We start from the raw sequence: 18394 nt of genomic DNA, 5'->3' as shown, positions 1-18394 counted from the left end.
AACAGTATCTCTCAACTGATTTATTTGCAGAAAGCTTGTCCTGCCTACGTGCTTCAGTCATCATCTTCTGCATCCTGCTTAGTGATCCAATTAACCTTAAAGTGATTCAGAATCATGTGGTTTATCTGTTTCCATTTAATAGAGTTCAACTTTACTAGGCTTTCAAAATTCCAGATTTGTATCCACTAATATTCCTAAGACTATAATTAATTGTTAAGAATGGTAGGATCTAGAGAGATTTATATTCTCCATAAATTACCAAATCAATGTTCATGTATATATTAACAAATAGCCAAATGAAGTAATTTTTGGCTCATACACTACTTAAGTGTTTTCTTGGGTTGTGTTTACAGAAAAGCACCTCTACTGTATATAAACAAACATGATCTGAAAAGGAAGTGAGGAAAAAATTAGCGATCAAATAAATATAGTGAATTCTACAACCTTGAAAAGGCTAATATACATTGGAAAATGCAGTGGACTATTCAGATAGTATTTCAAAAATTTATAAGACAAAGAAAATATTTTCATGTAATTTTATCATTTTGTGAATGGAATCAAGGGTGATATTCAAACCTTTTTGTTCTACTCCCTCTTAAAATTTTGATAAGTGCTGTATTCCCTTACACATTTGAAGTTTGCATCTAAAATGTTTCTACTTCAGTTTAATTAGTTGCATGGATGTAACATCCAACTCTGTAAAATTTGACATTTTTAAAATAAAACTGTTATATTGCTTCTTAAAATGCATCCAATAGACTCTAAACACTGTAAAAATTTACTATCCATAACTATTCACTTAAAATATATGTGAATATGCTCTTCTTTAATATTTAGACATTTTATATATTTTTATCTTGTTTTAAAAAATGTATTTTTGTTCCACTTCCTACATAGCATTTCAGCCTAACGTAATATGTCATGAATAAAATTCTTTTTTCTTACTACATAATGAATGCATTAACTCACCTTCCAGAAACCTACAGTCCAAGTCCTGCAAGGCCTGTGATGGCTCCTACAAAGGAAGTCCACTGTGCACAGATCACCACTTCAGCCCGCTGTCTCTGGGACTGCAATCTCTACTACTTGCATGAGACCATTGAGACTGAACACTCACAGAACAAGTCAAACGAAACAACCTTATTACTCCCAGGTAGGCAGTAAGACAGCAGAAGCTTAGGATTCATGACGAACAAATTATCCAAGGCTCTGGAAGCTAACCAAGGTTGAATGGAGTCTTGTCGGCCTCTCCCCACACCTGTGCCACAGCTGAGGGACCCTGGAAAGCAACTCACCCTGGGTTTCATACCCTCAGGAAAGATGACCACTGGGCTAAAGTGTTGAAGTACTTCCTGTTTCTGCAGGGACAAGAGCAGAGCCTGGGCTGTTCCAGCCAGTCACGCCCTATCTCAAAACACTGCATTGTCAGCGCATTCTGCAGTTACTCCTGAGAACTGCAATGAGAAAGGGTGGAGAGCTAGGTTAGTCCAACGGCACCCAGAAAACTCTCCCAAAGCCCCCTATTTCCTAAGGAGAAAATCAAAATTTATTGGTATAAAATTAAAAATGTGAAATTAAAACTGTGATTGTCAATAAAGTTTTCCATCCCTATTTCATGAAGTAACTTTTATTTTTTTCTACACACTAGCACAGGTGAAATTCTCATGGTTCCTAGCCTTGCGCTTGTTCAGGTACCTGTCTATAGGACTCTATTTTTCCAGAATGCCTGTTTCCAGTTTACCAATTCCACTTTATTTCTTGCCGGGAATACTCTGAACCCCTCTGTGGTGACTGAGCAACCCCAAGCTTCTAGAAGAATTGGCAAAACCCAAGCTACCTGAAATAAGAAGACATTGTTGATTTTTAACCTGTAAATTCTCTTAGAATTTGGTTTCCTTGAAATGAGTTATTTGCTTTGTGATGCATGTTACTTACTGTATTGATTATATTTGAGAAAATGAAGGATAATGTGAAATGTTGAGATGTAACTTGTAACGCTGGCTCTGCTGAGATGTAACTTGTACCTTTGGCTCTGCTGAGCTACAACTTGTAACTTCGGCTCTGCTGAACTGTTCCCATAAAAACAGGAACTCTGTGAAAGGGACTATCCGCGTAGGTTGACTGCTGGAGGGAGACTACAGCACGTCATGGGCTTCTCGTTGTAGAGAGCCTATAAACGAACGTATAACGGAGAGGTTTATTACCTGGATTCCTTTTCCAGGAAAGGCATATCGATTAGGGCCCTGAAAAGGGAATGCTATCCTTATGGAAAGCCTATAAATGGACGCATGAGGGGCGTCTGTCTCTGTGGTTGAGATAAGGATGTAAAAGCCTTTCTCCTCCCACTACTCCTCCAGGCCTGCATGGAGGACCCCCCGCCCCCTTGCAGCTTTGTGGTCAGGCTGGTTGTCCTGTGTCAGATCCTGCTCCCCCATAGCTGTGAGCCCAATATGTTCTTGCAGATAATCATAAGTTGATGTTTAACCTACAATCTTGCTAAGGTATATGGTTTCTATGCTGACACACAGAAAGTTATCTTTACATTGTTCTGCTTTTATTAAGACCACGCTGTGATTTTTGTGCACCAGTTTTTGCAAATGTATTCTTTCTGTGCAATTATCACTGAAACTTGTGTAACCTCGCTCCCCTCCTCTATTGAAAGGGCACCATAAAAAACTGAGGGTTTTCAGGGGAATGTCAGACATCCACAGAGCAGCATTATGTGGTGTCTCCCCTGGGCCCAGATTTAAGGAAATCTTTTTCCTTGTCTCTCTTTCTTTTCCACTGACCACTCGATCACTTTAAGAGATCTTAAACCCACATTAATGTATTGGGAGCTGATCTCGCCAATAATTTCTGACTACTAAAATTCTGTGGACCTTCAAATCTCCACTTTGAAGTGTATGACTGTTCTCATACAATCGTGAAAAATTCTTTTTCCTTTCCTTGAAAAGAAGCACTGTCATGGTCACGGTCATAAAACTTCCCTGGGAGCAGTCTCATGACACATGACATCACATTCTTCTTCACTGCCCAGCTATTTATATGTATGTCTTGCCTGTCCTACCTCAACACTAAGATTCTCAAAGGTTTAACACTTATTTCAGACCTTTTAAATCTGTCACAATAAGGGCATAATTATTTTTTAAATTCAATTAATAAACCTTTATTAATATATGGGTAAATAAGGTACTGACCTTGAACTCCCAATCAATAAAGGGCATTTTATCAGTTACATGTTGTCATGGTAACACCGATCCAAAAAAACAGAAAAAAACCTTAAACTATCAAAAACTTCCTACCCATACATTTAATTTTTCTCCCCTCAGTGTGTGAATTAGTTGGAGTTTAGTTGATTCGGGTTCAGCTGTGCTTGTCTCTGGAGTGCAGGTCAGGCTACAGTCGGGTTGAAGTACCTGGTTCTGAAAACTGGGATGAAGGCACAGCAGCTACCCAGGGTATGCCAGCTCATGGTTAGGACAGAGCACAAGAGGACAGGCCCCACCACACAGCACATTTCAAGCCGCAAACTATGTCAAATCTTGCTAACATCCTACTGGAAAAAGCAAGTCATGTGGGTTAAGAGCTGGGAAACACGCAGCACCCACTGTGGGAAAGCTATAAATATATGACGTCACTACAAAAGAGGAGCAAATTAGCACCAACAATTCGATCCACCATGGCCATATAATTATGTGTATGAAAACAGATTTAAAGACAATAACTTGTACTAGAAAAAAACGTTGTTGTTGTTTCCCACAAAGATGATGTTATTGCTGACATTTAGGGTATTTTCCAGGTACTGCGGGCAGAGAAGTACAATAAAATAACAGAGGCTACTGCTTACAGGTACAAAGCAGAGCACTGGGATGAGGTAGTAGGGGAGATCCTTACTGTCGGGCTGCACGGTACAACATCTGTGACACAGGATGGAGACAGAGGTATCCACTGCTCTGAATGTGATGCTCATCCCATTCCTTGACAAGACATTTGAGTTGTTAAATTTTATTTTATTTTATTATTATTATTATTATTTTGAGACGGAGTTTTGCTCTTGTTACCCAGGCTGGAGTGCAATGGCGCGATCTCGGCTCACCGCAACCTCCGCCTCCTGTGTTCAGGCAATTCTCCTGCCTCAGCCTCCTGAGTAGCTGGGATTACAGGCACGCGCCACCATGCCCAGCTAATTTTTGTATTTTCAGTAGAGACGGGGTTTCACCATGTTGACCAGGATGGTCTCGATCTCTTCACCTCGTGATCCACCCGCCTCGGCCTCCCAAAGTGCTGGGATTGTTGGCCTGAGCCACACCGCTCCTGGCCCGGCATTTGAGTTTGGTAGACAACAGATTACCAAGGTTTATTTGACTTTATCATTAATGTTCTCTAAAAATTGACCTGCTAGACTGTATTATTTATACAATAACTGTTTTTAAATAAGAGAATGAATAAATGGATAGCCATTTCCCTCCCTCCCTCCTTTCTTCCTTTCCTTATTCTTTAACAGGCAGATAGATCCCTTAAAGAGGCTGTGATGCCTTACACGGATACGAAATGCAGTCAAGCTGTGAATTATTTGAGGCAAATCATAATACAGAGAAAAGAAAGAAACACTGACGGAAGCAACAGAAGCAGAGTTGCCTTTGCCTGCCTCGTGGCCTCCGACCGTGCCCTGGAGGAGCCCTTTGCTCGAGGCCCACTCCAGGTTTGCCAGGCACGGGTATGTGGCTCTCAGCGTCCCCGGACACCCGGCACCACAGTGGCTGTACTGGAGCTCTGAGAGCCAGGCTTGTGACAAAGCCAGGCTTGTGACAATGGAGCAGCAAAGGCCACGGGCTGCAGCTTGGTGCTCTGCCGCCACCTGTGTGCGGATAGCAGCCACCGCGCCGTGCTGGAAAGCGCCTTGCTCTTAGGGCCCTGGATGCAAGGTCTCAGGCAGCCCTTGAGGAATACGGGACGGGGGGAGCAGAGCCTTAGTAAGGAAGACTGGTCATCACCCCCTCCTCCAGAACTTTCCTCTGCGAACAAGTTCAGAGATCCTCTGAGAGAGCGAAGGGAGGAAGAAACATTGAAAAGCAGCCCGGAGCTTCTGGCCTGGAAACACAGCCTTGGGAGGTGGGTTAATCCGCTCTGTAAAGAAACCTTGAGATTGTTCAGCTAGTTCCATCAGAGCAGGAAGGGCATTTTAGAAACAAAAATACAGATTCTCCTCTGCCTCGTTATTCTCACTGTCTTTCCGTGGCCTATGCAGAATGAACAGGAATTTCTATTCAACAAAAAAGGAAACTGAGTCACAGAGAGGGTAAATAACTTGGAAATATCAAATCATCTGGGCCTGGCAACAGTGGAATAAAACTCAAGTCTTTCGAGAAATTGTTGGCTTCTAAATCGTATTTATAACCGTTTCCAATATATTTTCTCAATTCTACTTTGTAAAATAAACATCTGTAATCACCACAACTGCTAATGATATAACTCCTTCTGGTTAGTTCTAATTCCAAATATTCTTTTTGTTTATTGTGCCATGTCAGACAGTATGACCTCAAATGATTTTGAGGTCAGAGGAATGTATTAATTTTGCTAAATTAATAATTTCATCTTGTTTGTAGACTATGGAATCTTTATATAATGCAGATTCCCAGGAGCTTAGATGGGGAATAAACGTCTTGGCATAATCCAGGACAGGGCAAGTGACCCTGTGCTCAGAGAATTTCGGGGGACCTGAAATTTAAATTCCTAAATTACAAACCCTTGACTTCCAGCAGGACAGCTCTCCTCCCATAATAAGTGGAGGTGCAGCAGCATAAACCCAGGCAATAATAATGCTTTCAAATTATATTCTAATGTATATTTCTGATAATGCATTTTTTGTTCATTTTGCCTGACTTTTCAAGGAATCGAGTAGCATTACATCACTAGAGAAAAATTAAAAAGAAAAATGCCGTAGAAGAGCCACAGACTGACAAGCCTGTGAGTGCCTGTGGTAACATGGCAACTGGCCATGAGCTGGAAAGTCCACCTCACTCTGAAGGGCTGCAGTGACCTGTTTGAGAGTCACTTGACCGTGCTCTTGCCTTATGCAATAATGCCCAAATTAATGCAATAGAAACTGAATTAATTCAGTACAGTTTTTTTTTTTTTTTTTTTTTTTTTTTTTTTTTTTTTTTTTTTTTTTTTTTTTAACGCGTTGTAATGGCCAATCAGCGTGGACTACACTTCAGTCAACCTCAGCCATAGCTCAGATGCTATCAACTACTTATCACAGGGCTTGAGACAATTCACTTAGCCTCAAAGACAGTTTTCTGATCATTAAAACAAGGCTAGTAGCAGTGATTTGTTCCGTCATAAAGTTTCTGCTATGAGAACTGAATTGTCTTACAATGTCTGCCTGGCCCAAAATAATAAGTCAATAAATATAAACTTTTTTAACATTAGATAAAAATTTTATATAAAAAGCAAAAGATGCTGAGGACATTTTGGCATGATTCCCCCTGTAATGGAAGTGGAATAAATATTCATAAATATTCCTCAATGAAAATAAGGCAAAAGTGAGGAATGTACTAGAAGAACAAAGAAATTTCATTGTGTTAGCAAGGCATCTTCATATTGTGCATGTTTTGGTACCAGCTTACTAAGCAGAGTTTGCCACTTACACTTTGAGTGATATTGGTGTAGTTTCTTAACCTCTCTGAGATTTGGCTTTTCAAATGTTTATATTCCTATCTTTCAGGTCTCATAGAATTTTTGCATCATAATAAATAGAACAAGTCAAAGCAGCTTATAAACTATCAAATATATTACAAATTGAAATTTTCTTATAAGAAAAGAAAAGAAATGGGACAAATCTTAATATCTACTCAGAAAAGATGAACTTCCAGATAGCCCTTTAGGAAGAGGAGGCTTTCAGGTGGCAATGGAGAAGCAGGAAAGGAGCTGGGAGGCTCACAACCTAGAGCACATGGTTCTCAGTAGATGTAAGAATGTGCAGAAGGTTAGCCTCCCAAGGGACTTTGGGTAATTTTGGAGGTATTTTTGGTTGTCACCACTGGTGGGAATTGCTAACTGGTACTTACAGGGTGGATCCCAGGAATGCCATTAAATGTGGTCCAGTGCAAAGAAAAGCACCCAAAACAAATATTTAGCCAGCCAAAAATATTAATAGTTCTGAGGGTGTGAAAGCTGTCAGATGAGTATTCTGACAAATGGAGCCAAGATGGAGATTTAGTCCAAAAATATCGGTGAATTATGAATGCGGGAGAATGGTGCGGCTGTAATTGTTAATTTTGCTTGTCAACTTGAGTGGAATAAAAAATATCTAGAAAACTGGCTAGGCATAATTTTGGGGAGAGCCAGTGAGGGTCTTTCCAAAGGAGAGTGGTATTTCAGTCAGTGGAATTAGCAGGGAAAATCTGCCCTCAGTGTAGATGGGCACCATCCAGTTGGCTGGGGGACTGGATAGAAAAAAAAAAAAAGAGGAATATTTTTTCTTTCTTTCTTTTTTTTTTTTTTTTTTCTTTTGATCTGGAACATATTCTTCTTCTCTTGAACATTGCAAGTCCAGCCTTTGGACTCCAGGACTTACAAAAAGATGCCCCACCTTGAGTTTCTCAGGCCTTTGATCTCAAACCGAGAGTGACAGTAATATGGTTTGTCTCTGTGACTCCGTCTAAATCTCATCTTGAATTGTACTCCCGTAATTCCCACATGTTGTGGGAGGGAACTGGTGGGAGGTAATTGGACCATGGAGGAAGGTCTTTCCCATGCTGTTCTTGTGAGAGTGAATAAGTCTCATGAGATCTGATGGCTTTATAAGGCAGAGTTTTCCTGCACAATTTCTCTTTGACTGCTGCCATCTACATAAGATGTGACTTATTCGTCCTTGCCTTCTGCCATGACTGTAAGGTTTAAGCAGCCATGTGAAACTGTGAGTCCAATTAAACCCTTTTTTTTTTTTTTGTAAATTGCTCAGTATCAGATGAGTCTTTATCAACAGCATGAAAACGGACTAATACAGCCAGCATCTGCTCCCCTAGTTCTGAGGTCTTAGGACTTAAACTGAGCCAGGCTACCACCATCCCAGGGTCTTCAGATTGCAGATAATCCACAGTGGGACCTCTAAGTCCTCAAAATCACATAAGCCAATTTCCCTCATAGAATATATATACACAGATACATACACACAAACAGACACACACACATATATGTAGCTTAAATAAATATATATAAAGATAGAGTGAGAGAGAAAAAGAGACTGTGTGTGTGTGTGTGTGTGCGTGTGTGTGTCTGTGTGTGTGTGTGTGTGTGTGTGTAGTTGATCCTTGGTCTTCAGGGGTCTACTTATACACAGATTTTCTTTTGCCTAACCCACTTCTAAGACAGCAAAAGCAATCTCTCCTCTTCCTCCTCCTCCTCAGCCTACTCAAAGTAAAAACAGTAAGATGAAGACTTTTTAAATTTTTTTTTCCATAGACTCAATTTTCTTCAGGCATATACTTCACCTCCTCTCAGTCCAACAATTTCTTTTTTTAAAATTATTATTATACTTTAAGTTCTGGGGTATATGTGCAGATCAGTCAGAATTGTTACATAGGTATACATATGCCATGGTGGTTTACTGCATCCATCCACCCACCGTCTACACTAGGTATTTCTCCTAATGTTATCCCTCCCCAGTCTCCCCACCCCCTGCTGTACCTCCCCTAGCTCTCCCATCCCCCAGCATGGATGAAACTGGAAACCTTCTTTCTCAGCAAACTGACACAAGAACAGAAAACCAAACACTGCCTGTTCTCACTCACAAGTGGGTGTTGAACAATGAGAACACGTGGACACAGGGAGATGAAGACATTTATAATGAGCCACTTCCATTTAATAAGTGTTAAGTATATTTTCTCTTTCTTATAATTGTATTAAAAACATTCCCCTATTGTAAAAATACAGTGAATAATAAAAATAATATACAAAATATGTTAATCAATTCATTGTTATCAATAATAATTCCTGTCAAGAGTAGGCTGTTATAGTTAAGATTTGAGGGAGTCAAAACATGTATATGAATTTTACACTGAGCAGCACTCCTAACCCCCATGTTGCTTAAAGGCAAACCATATATCCTGTTGGTTCTGTCTCTCTTTTTATCCTCTTATAAAATTACTCTCTGTAGCATCTTGAACTAATACAGGAACTTTTGTATACAGTGAGAAACTAAAGAAATTTACTTGTCAAAAGGTGATGAACTGTGCTTGATGAAGAAAGACAATCACTCTGGATATAATCATGTGGCTACAAATTAGCAAATAGCTATATGGCAATTGTTTATTGTAGACTAAAGATAAATAAGATACTAAGTAGATCAGAATTGATTCACTCTGTTTCTGTACTGTTTTGTTTTGAGGAGTGAGACTCAATAGACTTTCTCATTACCACCATTTCCAGTGAGACTTCTAGTCATGGTACTGTAATTTGCTTTTTTTTTTTTTTTTTTTTTTTTTTTTTTGAGACGGAGTTTTGCTCTTGTTACCCAGGCTGGAGTGCAATAGCGCGATCTCGGCTCACCGCAACCTCCGCCTCCTGAGTTCAGGCAATTCTCCTGCCTCAGCCTCCTGAGTAGCTGGGATTACAGGCACGCGCCACCATGTCCAGCTAATTTTTTTGTATTTTTAGTAGAGATGCAGTTTCACCATGTTGACCAGGATGGTCTTGATTTCTTGACCTCGTGATCCACCCGCCTCAGCCTCCCAAAGCGCTGGGATTACAGGCGTGAGCCACCGCGCCCGGCCTGCTTTTTATTCAATGAAATGAGAGCAGAGTGAGGTACGCCAGTTTTGAGAAAAAGTCTTTGGGAACTGTTATGCAGTACTCTATGCTTGGTTTCTTCTCTTGCTGTGTGATACAAAGCATTTTTTCAGATGTTGCAGATACAGGATGGTGGAGTTTCCTGACCAGTACATGAGAATGCCTGACTCTATCTTACCTGACCATTGCCAAGTTAAATTCAGGTGTTTAGACTCATATATATACTGGCTTGTGTTACCCAGATAACTAATGAACAGACGTACAAAGATGTACAATTCTTTCACACAAAGAAGATAAATTCCAAAGAGGTTAGAGGACTCGACCTTGCTTGGTCTGTAAGTGACGACTCCTAACTGGTATTCAAGTTCCAGTGCGGTTTTCATGATACTGCAGTGTCTTGATACCATCATAGAATTGTCTGTGTTTCTCTAATACATATTTCACCTTAGATTTATTTTATTCAGCATCATTTACATGTGTTTATTTAGCTTCATTTCACTGTGCACTCAAAGAATGAAAAGACAACTACCTGCATTCTTTTTCCATCTTGTGTTTTTATTAGTAGTATGATTATTACATTATTTTGTTTTGAGATGACAGTAGATTCACCTGTTCTTACAAGAAATAGCACAGAGAAATCACAGATTCCTTATAAGCAAGTCACCCAGTGATTGATACTATCCTGGATTATGTAGTATTAATGTCATAATTAGGTTATCAGTGTTGATGCAATCTCAACAGAATTGTCCCACAACCAAAAGAATCCTTCATGTAGCCCTATTATAGCCAAACCCACTTTCCCTCCTTGTCCACACTCTCCTAAACACCTGGCAACCAATAATCTGTTCTCCATTTATACAATTTTGTAATTCGAGAATGTTATGTAAAAGAAATCATACAAATATACATTTTGGCATAGGATTCTTTTTCCACTCAGCATAATTCCCTGTAGATTTATTCTAGTTGTTGAATTTATTAATAGTTTATTCCTTTTTGTTTCTAAATATTATTTGATGTTATGGGTATATTGCCGTTTGTTTCAATATTCACTCTTTGAAGAACATCTGTGTTGTTTCAAGTTTGGGGTTATTATAAATAAGGCTGCTATGAACATTTATGTTCATATTTTTATCTAAACATAAAACTTAAGTTTTCAGTTCTCTGAAAGTGCCTGAGTGTAATTGTTATATCATGTGTTGATTACATAATTAGTTTTACAAGAAACTGCCAAACTGTTTTCCTGGGAGACTGTCATTTTACAATGCGTGAGTGATCCAGTTTCTATATATATATTCTTGCTAGCATTTGGTGTTGACTCTATTTTTATTTTAACCAATGTGATGTGAGTGTATTGACATATCTGATTGCATTTGAATTTCATTAATGACCAATCATATTGTAAAAATTTTCATGTGCTTACATGCCAATGATAAAATCTTTTCAATAAAATGTTTGCTCATAGAATTTGGTTTTCTAGAAAAATACTGATTTTGAGTTTTTTACATCTTTTAAAGGTTAGTACTTTGTCAAATATGGATATTTAAATTTTTTCCTGTCTGTACTTGTCTTTTTATCCTCTTATCAAATTATTTACAAACAAAAAGTTTTAAAATTTGATGATCTTTATCAATTTTATTGTCCCTGCTTTTGCTGTTAATTCTAAGAAATATTTTTCAAGTAGTAGATCCTGAAAACTTTCTCCCAATGTTTCTAAAAATTTTCATTTTCCATTTTACATTTAAGTCCATTATCTAACTTGAGTTATTTTTCTATAAGATGTGAATTTTAGATCAAGGCTCATTTCTTGAAAGGGTCATAGATTTTAAACTGAATTATTTTTGTACATTTGTCAAAAATCAGTTGTTCTAAATAATTAGTGGTGATGACTGAATATTCTGAACATACTGAAAACACCTAATTATATAACCTAAAGGATAAATTTTATGGTATGTAAGTTACATATAATAAAGCTGTTATAAAAAGTTCATATAAAAATCATGTGTGCACGTTCCTGTGAGTCTGTTTGTGAGTTTTCTATTCCTTTCTATTGATAGATGTGTCTTTACTTTTGCTAGTACCACTCTCCGTTGATGACTCTAGCTATATAGTAAGACTTAATTTCAGCTGGAGTGATTTCTCTCATTTTATTTTTCCTTCTCAAGATTGCCTAGCCTGTGTCTTTCACATAAATTGTAGAATAAGCTTGTTCATATCTTGAAAGAAGCTTGCTAGTATTTTGATAGTACCTGCACTAACCCTGTAGATCAATTTGGAGAAAATTAACATGTATATTATGCTAACTTTTCCTGTCCATCAATACAATGTGTCTCTACATTTATTTATTTATTTATTTATTTATTTATTTATTTGTATATTTTTTTTAATTTCCATAGGTTGTTGCAGATCAGGTGGTATTTGATTACATGAGTCAGTTCTTTAGTGGTGATTTGTGAGATTTTGGTGCACCCATCACCCGAGCAATATACACTGAACCTAACTGGTAGTCTTTTATCCCTCACCTGCCTACCACCGTTTCTCCCAAGTCCCCAAAGCCATTGTATCATTCTTAAGCCTTTGCATTCTCATAGCTTACTTCCCTCTTATGAGTGAGAACATACAATATTTGCTTTTCTATTCCTCAATTACTTCACGTAGAATAATATTCTCCAGTTTCATACAGGTTGCTGTGAATGCCATTAATTTGTTCCTTTTTATGGCTGAGTAGTATTCCATCATATATATGTATATAATATATACCACAGTTATATATATTATATATACCACAGGTATATGTAATATACATATATATATGTGTGTGTATAGATATATATACACACACACACACACCACAGTTTTATATAAATATACCGCAGTTACATATCATATATATTATATATTTCGCAGTTTCATATATATGAAAATGTGTTATAAATGTGATATGTAATATATATAACAATATATATAAACATTTTATATGTTATATATATAAAACTGTGGTGTGTGTATAGTATGTATATGTGTATGTATATGTGTATATGTGTGTATATATATATATATATATATACACACACACACCACAGTTGTTTCTTTATCCCTTCATTGATTGATGGGCAATTGGGCTGGTGGCATATTTCTGCAATTGCAAATTGTGCTGCTATAAACATGACTGTACAAGTATCTTTTTCATTTAATGACATCTTTTCCTCCAGGTAGAAATCTAGTAGTGGGATTGCTGGATCAAATGGTAGTTATACTTTTAGTTCTTTAAGGACTCTTCACACTGTTTTCCTTAGTGGTTGTGCTAGTTTACATTCCCATTAGTGGCATAGAAGTGTTTCCTTTTCACCATATCCATGCCAAAATTTTTTTAAATCTATTTTAATTATGGCCATTTTTGCAGGAGAAAGGCAGTATCGCATTATGGTTTTGATTTCCATTTCCCTGATCATTAGCGATGTCGAGCATTTTTGCATGTTTGTTGGCCATTTGTATATCTTCTGTTGAGAATTTTCTATTCATGTCATTAGCACACTTTTTCATGAGATTGTGATTTTCTTGCTAAATTGCTTGAGTTCCTTGTAGATTTCTGGATATTAGTCTTTTGTCAGATGTGTAGATTGTACAGGTTTTCTCCCGCTCTGTGGCCTGTCTGCTTACGCTGCTGACTGTTCCTTTTGCTGTGCAGAAGCTCTGTAATTTAATTAAGTCCCATCTATTTATTTTTGTTTTTGTTACATTTGCTTTTCCGTTCTTGGTCATGAAGTCTTTGCCTAAGCGAATGTCTAGAAGTGTCTTTTCAATGTTATCTTCTAGAATTATTATAGATTCAGGCGTTAGATTGAAGTCTTCGATCCATCTTGCATTGATTTGTTTATAAGGTGAGAGATGAAGATCCAGTCTCTTTCTCCTATGTTTGGGTGGCCAATTATTCCATCATCTTCATGTTGAATAGAATGTCCTTTCCTCACTTTATATTTTTGTTTGCTTTGTCAAAGATCAATTGACTCTAAGTATTTGGGTTTTTTTATGGGTTCTGTATTCAGTTCTATCCCTCTCTGTGCCTATTTTTATACAAGTACCACGCTGTTTTGGTACCTGGCCTTACAGTATAGTTTTAAATCAGTTAATGTGATGCCATCATATTTGTTTTTAGTTTTTTTTTTTTATTTGTTTGTTTGTGTTTGTTTTGCTTCATTTTGGTTTGGCCATTCAAGCTCTGGTTTTGGTTCCATGTGATTAAGATTTTTTTTTCTCTAGTTCTGTGAAGAATGATGCTGATATTTTAATGGGAATTGCACTGAATTTGTAGATTGCTCTTAGTGGTATGGTCATTTTCACAATGTTAATTCCACCCATCCTTGAGCATGGGATTTGTTTCATTTGTTTGTGTTGTCTATGATTTCTTTCAGCAGTGTTTTGCAGTTTTTGTTGCAGAGGTCTTTCACCTGCGTGGTTAGATATATTCCTAAGCATTTTATTTTCTATTCCAGCTATTATAAAAGCAGTTAAGTTCTTGATTTGTTTCTCAGCTTGATTGATGTTGGTGTATAGAAGAGCTACTGATTTATGTACATTAATTTTATATCCTGAAAGTTTGCTAAATTCGCTTATCAGTTACAAGGGCGTTTTGGGGGAGTCTTTAGGTTCTTCTAGGTATATGATCATGTTGTCAGCAGACAGTGACATATTGACATCCTCTTTACCAATTGGATGCCCTTTGTTTCTTTCTTTCTTTTTTTTTTTTTTTTTTTTTTTTTTTTTTTTTTTTTTTTTTTTTTTTGTCTGAATCCTCTCACTAGGACTTCCAGGACTATGCTGAAGAATAGAAGTGGTAAGAGTGGGCATCCTTGTATTGTTTCAGTTCTCAGAGGGAACGTTTTCAACGTTTTCCCATTCAGTTTTATGCCAGCTGTGAGTTTGTCATAAATGGTTTGTATTACATTGAGTTATGCTCCTTGGATGCCAGTTTTGCTGAGGGTTTTAATTATAAAGGAATGCTGGATTATGCTAAATGCTTTTTTGTGTGTCTATTGAGATGATTTTGTCATTTTGTTTTTAATTCTGTTTCTGTGGTGTATCACATGTATTGACCTTTTTTTGTCTTCTTTATTCAGTGTTTCATGGCATTCAGTATACAGTTTACGGATATGTCTTGTTAGTTGGTATATCTCCATATTTCATTCACTTTGGAGCAATCGTAAATGGTATTGTGTTTTAATTTTGTTTTCCATACTGCATTTCTAGTCTGTAGAAATGTGATTGACTGATCCTCCCTGCTTGTGCTGCCAGGTTCACCTGCTTTCGCTTGGACTCCTTGACTTAGGAGAGGAATGAGTTCAGCTGAACCACCTTCTGTTACTAGGTTGGGAATTGCAAAACCCCAGACCTGGGTCACCATCTTCTATTGGGTGAATTATAAGGTGGCCTTTCACTACGTTATTTTTCTAGTCCTGGGGTGGCAGACAAGCTTGTTTTCCTCTTCTTCCTTTTAGATTTCTCCCTTGCTTGCCTTTTGCTTTATTTCTAGGGTTTATTATTATGCTTAGCTGGGAGGAACATGGAGAGATGAATCTTCTCTGCCTTGTGTAGATTAGACTAGAATTCATCCCGGGCTCTTTTTATAAGGATTACTATTTATTCCCTACTGAGTATGATGTCTATGTAGAATATAGAAGATGTCAATAAAAAGTACATTGCTTATGAAAAAAATAATGACATTCACATTATTTCTCAATTCATTACAAATATTGATGTATTTGTAGTATGTTCTATATTTTCTTCTAAAGTCTCCCTGGAACTTTATATTTGTCTTCCATTAATTTAGTCCCTCATGCTTATGAAGGAATTAATTCATAGATATAATGAAAACTTGCTACCACTGAGCACCATCAATACAAGTCTGTTTTCTTTGATGCCTCCATGCCATTTTGAGAAATACGATGCTTGGAGAATAATCTTCTATCTCCACCTCTGTTTAGGGCTTATATTCCCCAGGAACATTTAGAAATAAAGCCATTGAGACTAGATATGTAAATGTTCTCAGTAGCAAGACTCTTTTCCCGCTGCTGGGCCATGTATCTCTTCCTTCTTTTCTGCCTCTGAGTGTCAGTCTCTGTATGGGGGGTTGACAGCTTCACTGGCTTTCCTTGTCGCCAGGCTCTATTATCTTTGGCACATTTTCCCTTTCCTACCTCATTGTCCTAAACTGACACTGAATGGATGTGGTTAGGGGTTAATCAAACATTATATTATATGAAGTTTGTAAAAATTGCAGAAATTGCCTCAAGACCACTGCCGTCATTTTTGTTAATCCTGAGTTTAACTGAAACTCCTCTGCTATTTCTTCAAAACTCGATGTTTCATTTATACTTTCAAAGATACACATAAAAATAAACATTTACTAGGTTGGTTAGAGGAGAGGACAACAGAGACCTATGAATTTCATTATATAGCCATAGGCACCTGCATCTGGGAAATGTGGAGAAAATGTCTGGAGCCCTAAGTTTTGGAGACTTAGATCACTTCCTTCTTATTATTCCCTCTGAAATATGTTCTAAACAAAATTGTTTCCTCTAACATTACTCATTTTGAATTGCCAATGTCATATTAATATTGACTTCTTGAGAAATTACGATAAGATTTGTTCCTTTGTGATATAAATGTTTATACAAACTTATTTGTCCCTGGTACCTGGTAATGTTGTTAGAATGTTATGTTTTCCCTTATATTCGGGTTACCTACCCTAGCAATCTGATGACGCTCTCACATATAAAGAAACTCTAGGAAACTTAGTCTGATGATGCTCTGCTTAGACAATTAATGTTTGGAATTTGATCTTGAAAGCTCTGTAGGATGAAATCCCTGCTGCTCTTCCTAAAACCTGATCTCATACTTGTCTTCATCACACACATTCATTTTTTTTAAATTGTGTATTTCTTTTGATAATATGTTACAGGCAAAATTATCTAAATTTAAGTATTTTACAATATCTTAGAAGTCAAATTTTATCCAATAAACAATAAGAAAACTTATTTTAGTGACATGTGGCATCTGACATTTACTGTTGATGTGATGAAACCATTATGATTAAACCGTTAGGGACAGTATCTCATACCTGTAACCCCAAAGTTTTGGGAGGTCAAAGCAAGGAGATTCACTTGAGACAAGGAGCTTGAGACCAGCCTGAACAGCATAGCAAGACTCTGTTTCTATAAAAACTTTAGAAATTAGCTAGATGTGGAGGCATGCACCTGTAGTACCAACTACTCAGGAAGCTAAGGTGAGAGGTTTGCTTAAGCCTAGGAGCTTGAGGCTACAGTGAGCTAGCATCACACCACTGCACTCCAACCTGGGCAACTGAGCAAGATCCTGTCTCCAAAAACAATATATATTCATGCTACAATTCTTTCTAATCACAGATATTGAGGGCTTAGAAATGTAACAAAACTTATTACTGATCCTATATGTGTTTAAAAAATTATCTTAGCAATACAGAAAATATGCTCAAGATTATTTAATGTATTATCTGATTTCAAGTAAGACGACCGAGAATTGTATTAATGAATGTTTTATATTTTTATTATGGCACTGTGCACAAAAACAATGGCTAGGAACCTACCCAAATGCCCGTCAATAGTAGACTGGATAAAGAAAATGGGCACATATACACCATGGAATACTATGCAGCCATAAAAACGGATGAGTTCATGTCCTTTGCAGGCACATGGATGAAGCTGGAAACCATCATTCTCAGAAAACTAACACAAGAAGAGAAAACCAAACACTGCATGTTCTCACTTGTAAGTGGGAACTGAACAATGAGAACACATGGACACAGGGAGAGGAACATCACACACTGGGGCCTGTCAGGAGGTGGGGAGCTAGGAGAGGGAGAGCATTAGAAGAAATACCTAAGTAGATAATGGATTGAGGGGTGCACCAAACCACCATGGCACATGTATACCTATGTAACAAACCTGCACATTTTGTACACGTACCCCAGAACTTAATGTGTAATAAAAGATAATAATAAAGAAGATTTTACAGGGAGCACGTATCAGGCTTCCTCAGCTCACATCAGTTACACCTAAAGCAAGATAGTTTTATAGTCTGTACATTTATAAATCTGTGTCAGGAAGGTTGAGAGGTAAAGTATGGATGAGTATATGTGTGTGCATGTTTATGCTTCTTCACGTGTGTGACTAAGCTTAATATATGCATAAAAATATAAATAATTCTTCACCACATTCTGTTTCCTCACAGACATATTATGTTAGAATTTTAATACTTGATGGCCCATTAGATTGTGAATTTCAAATTTTTCATTTTACAAATAAGAGAATTGAGACCCAAATGAGATAAATGATATTACTAAAGCCACAGTCAATTCAGATCTGAATTAGTTTAATAATTCACTTAGTGTTGATTGGTCAGCAAACGATCAGAAAGATGCCTGGACTTTGGTCACTTGTTTGCAAAACTGCTGTTACAGACCAGAATGGTGTTTCTTAGAAAAGAAAACAACATTAAACCCCTTTGGTATTCATCTTTGCTAGTAGTGTCCACACTTCTTAGCAAAGTATAAAAAGCTGTCATGGTGTGC

Source organism: Saimiri boliviensis, chromosome 5, assembly GCF_048565385.1.
Source record: "Saimiri boliviensis isolate mSaiBol1 chromosome 5, mSaiBol1.pri, whole genome shotgun sequence".
Taxonomy (NCBI): Eukaryota; Metazoa; Chordata; class Mammalia; order Primates; family Cebidae; genus Saimiri; species Saimiri boliviensis.
Note: the sequence above shows the minus strand (reverse complement) of the source record.